Source organism: Alternaria novae-zelandiae (genome assembly GCF_023758075.1).
Source record: "Alternaria novae-zelandiae strain BMP 2774 chromosome Unknown scaffold_1, whole genome shotgun sequence".
Classification (NCBI taxonomy): Eukaryota; Fungi; Ascomycota; class Dothideomycetes; order Pleosporales; family Pleosporaceae; genus Alternaria; species Alternaria novae-zelandiae.
In genome coordinates, this window is record NW_026056961.1 from 15,962 (window position 1) to 20,872 (window position 4,911).

Below are 4,911 nucleotides of genomic sequence, written 5' to 3' on the forward strand. Positions count from 1 at the left end.
GCTTAGAAGTTAGGCTAATAGCTCTTTAACATCTTCTATCTTAAAAATATATAGGCTTTTATTATCTTTTATTAGTAGGCTTCTATTAGGCCTAAGGCCTATTAACTTGCTATTTAATCTTAATAAGTACGCTGTTAGATCTTTTCTAAGGGCTCTGCGCTTCTTCTATAGAACCTATTTACTAATAGATTATATAGGTATCTAACTACTATTTAGTCTACTATCTCTAATCTCCTTTATTATTATACCTACTACTTCTATATACGCGTACACTACGCTATCTACTAGCTCTTTAGTTATGTGCTAGAGTGTAGCGCTAGCTACTATACTTCTATACTTTTTTCTAACATAGGTCTAGTATAAAGACTAAAAGCTATAAGCTTATTACTTCTAGTATATATAAATCTTATATTAGCTTAGCTATCTACGCTAAAGATGTAATAGTATATTAATCTATTAGTTATATACTTAATACGCGCCTAAGCGTCTATTAGAAAAGAGTTACCTAAAATAATTAGATTAGTATAGAATTCTATAATAAAGAAGTTTATTTAGACTTTAATCTACTTTATAATAATAGAGATACTCTAGATAATATCTACAAAGCTTACTATACTTCTATTTGTAGTAACTATCTAAGCAGCCTTTATACTACCTAGTAGTAATATAATTAGTAATATAGCTCTTTTAGCTACTTCTCTCTTAATAGTGTTTAGCTTAGCGCCTAAGTCTAAGAGGTAGAGAAAAGAGTTCTCTCTAATGTTAATAGAGACCTTTAGATAGTCTTAACGTAAGTGCTTAATACCTATTAGTTAGTTATACGCTTAATTATCTCTTAGGTAGTTATAATCTACGTCTTTAGAGTTATACTCTTAGCCTTAATCTATAATAATATACTGTTGTATATAGCTAATCTTCTAGTTAGTCTAGTGTTCTACTTTTAGGCTATAGTAGTTAACTACTCTACTAGCTTCTACTTCTACTAGTACGTAGTTAGAGAGAGTACTAAGAGTAATTACATTAACTATAGCGCCTAAAAGCTTATTAAACTTCTATTCTTCTTTCTCTTCTTATAGCTTCTCTTATCTAGCCTATTACTTTAACATTTTAATAATATTAACTTTAAACTTATCTAGCTTCTTATTTATATAGTTAGAGTTAAACAGCGTCTTATAGACTTTAGGTATATTACTAAAAAGAGTACTAATCTAAAGAGGGATTAAAGTGTCTAGAATACTATAGATTATAGCCTATATATTAGACTTAAGCTTATTAATAATCTTACGCTTTCTTAGTTACTTATTAGTTATCTTAGAGTTTAGTTCTAATTGTTCTTATAGTGTTCTAGATACTCTATTATCTAGTTGTATAAGATTGTCTTCTTTACTAAATTAGATAACTCTCTTCTTATTTAGCGCCTAATAGCTTAAAGAGTATTCTATTCTATTCTTATAATCTTAGAGATAAGAGATATAATTATTACTAGGTCTTTGTAGTATTATCTTCTTCTAAACCTTAGAAGAATTATAAGATACTACTTTCTTAGATTCTAAGAATACTCTAGAAATAGTTATAGCTGCGATAGTGTTATTATATTAATTTAGGTTCGCTAGACGTAGGTAGTAGTCTAATTTGTCTTTAGTAAAAATGCTTAAAAGCTTCTAGAATTGTTCTACGTTATCTACTTAGAGGCTTCTAGTAGAGTCTAGCATAAGCTAAACTAAAATAGCGTTATTCTCTACACTAATTAGAGCCTTTAGGTTACTAAACTAGGCGTTAACTATAAGAGAGTTAATGTTCTTCTTTAGAAATTGTTGCTTAATCTTAGCTAAAATGCTCTTAGCCTATAGTTTCTAGCCTAGGTTATTAATACAACTCTAGAGATTCTCTAGTGTACTCTACTAAAGTATATTCTATTTATCTATGTAAAGCTAGCTCTTGTCTATATACGCTTAAAGAGTTAGATAGTTCTACTTATAGTAGTTGCTTTTATTATATACCTAATAATTTATAGTTGCTCTAAGAGCCTATCTATTTGTAGTGCCTTAATTATATTTAGTTTCTAGATTCTAAAAGCCTTAGAAGTTATTACAGAAAGTCTAACTAGTGTTCTATTAGTAACTACTATATTACTACTACTACTAAGGTTAATACTAGTTATTTAGCTAGAATTGCTTCTAGCCTTAGAGTAGGTACGCTCTTAGGTAGTTTGCGCGTTTATTAGCTTAATAGTTTACTTTACTACGTATATTAGTATTGTTTATAAGTTTAGTTTTGTAGTAGATCTACTAGATCTTCTATAGTTCTATTTCTAGGCTAGTATAATTAATCTTTAGGTTAAGTATCTTATTAACTAAGTTATCTACCTCTGTGTTAGTAGGTGCTTTTTCTAGAGAAGACTAGAAGGTATAGAGCCTAAGCAGCTTATCTTAGAGTAGAACGTTAAGCTTAGGTAGCTAGAAAGCCTGCGTATAGTTATCTTAGAAGGTTAGTGCTAGTTACTAAGGTTGCTAATAGGCTATTAGCTACGCTAGGTTAAACTTAACTTCTAGAACAATCTCTTTAACTACTTTAGAGAGGTTAAGTATATAAGCTTCTTCTTCTACCTCTAGATAGGTAGTAAGGTAGTTACTAATCTTAGTGTAGTTAAATATCTTTAGGTTGTTAGTCTTTAAACTAAACTTATTAAGTATCTTTATAGTATGCCTAAAGAGTAGTCTCTTAACTAGGTAGAAACCTTAGCAATCTTTATTAATAGTTAATGCTTTAATATAGCGCTTGCTGCAAATCTAAAACTCTTATAGGTACTTCTTAATGTTTAGATTAGACTTTGCTTAGCACTAGAGAAGCTAGTGCTTAAAGTACTTAGCCTAAGCTTTCTATTAGTCTTTATTATTAGTATAAAAAAGCTTTCTAAGAGCCTCTCTAAACTTCTTCTAGAATTTAGTAACTAGAGTGTTAGAATATTTATTTAAGGCTTAGATAATTACTCTCTACTTAGGTTTATAGTGCGCTAAAAGATAATTAATCTTTATCTTATTTATAAACTTATAGTACTTTAATATGTTCTTAAAACGCTTAAGAAACGTAGTAACATTAGTTCTATTAAACACTAGAACTATCTCTAATAGGTATAGAGGAAGCTAGGTAGAATAGACTAGAGGGCAATTGCCTAGCTGCTAGAGAAACTAAGCTATTATCTAAAGAAGCTTTACTATGTTATTATTCTAGAGTTATACTAGAGGTTATGCCTAAGGCTGCTAGCTAGCAGTGCCTAAGAACTCTAGAATGTCTAGCATCTTAATATTCTTCTAGAATAATATAGGTGTTGCTTTAGGCTTTATAGGCTTAGTTTAGAGAGGTAAAGATAGTTATTTAGTAAACTAGGCTTTTAAAGGGGCTTTAGCAACTAACTTAGATTATTTATTAATCTTAGCTTTATTAGATTAACTCTTACTTATTTATATAAAGTAGTATACAAGTATTATAAATAGTATAATAGCTAGTATAAATGTTAAATATATAAGTACTATTACTTAGGTTTAACTATTTACTTACTACTAAAGTTAGGTATTCTTTACTAAAAGAGCTATTACTACCTTTTTTATATGCTATAATAGCTTTCTACTACTATTTTATTATTTAGCCTCTTCTTTTCTAGCTATACTAGAATTAAGATCTACTATATTAGCTTTTCTAACCTTTCTTAGATCTTGTTATTTCTTCTTAGTAGAATAATATAGCTGTGTACTTTCTATTATATTATTTTCTATCTATACAGCTATCTAAAGAGTAATTAGCCTAGTCTAAACCTCTTATCTAGCTCTTTGTGTTACTTATTACAGCGCTACTATAGCTATATTATCTATTAGCCTAAGTAGTAGTTATTATTATCTAATTGTTTATGTTGTTAGAGGTCTCTTAGTGCGCCTACTTCTTAGGTTTCTATACTATTAGGTTTCTATAGCTTATAGTTTACTTCTACGCGTCTTTTAGGTATACTATTCTATATATTATCTTATTCTCTATTTTATATACTTACCTATTACTTCTTCTATTATATTACGTAATAATTATGTCTCTTCTAAAGCCTAGTTAAACTGTTGTTCTAATAAGCCTTTAGTAAGTAAAATACGCACTTAAAGATAGCGCGTAGCCTTTCTAAGGTAAGAGACTAAATAGGTTAAGTTTTAGTTAGTTGCTATATGTAGTAGAGTAATTAGAAGTATCTCTATTAGAATAGATACTTAATATAGTTAATTATATTATGTGTGTGTATCTAGTTATTATTCTTGTCTAAACGCTGTTTAGACCTAGCTTTCTCTAGCGCACTAACTCTTAAGCCTAATAGCTATTCGGCCTATTCTTATGTTACTAGTTTTACTACTACACTATAGATAGACTTAGCTAGTGTAGACTAATTATTCTTTTTATTAAGTTAAACTAAGTAAACTTACTAGAATAACTTAGAATAGTTAGTAAACTTATAAAATAGAATAGTTTAGAAAGGTAGGTATATACGTTAAAAAGTAGCAGCCTAGTAGTAGATAGAAATAGTTATAGATAGAAGAGTTAGTTATATACTAAAGAGAGTAATCTTATCTAGTTTAAAAAGATAACACTAGTACTTATAATTCTTTAGAAGTATATAGTAAAACTTATCTATAATAATTTTCTTTAGTAGACGCTTAGTTATATATTATAAGTAGTATAATATATCTATAAAGGCTAGTTTACTAAGGTACTCTAGCGTAGTAAGAATAATAGAAGCTAATTTATTATAATAGCTATTCTACTAAACTATAGTAGAAATAGAATACTTTTTACACTAAGCTATAAGATTCTATTATAACGTAGTAAGAAAGATAATAATTATACTTTAGCTATAGTAATACTAATAATAGAGAAAAA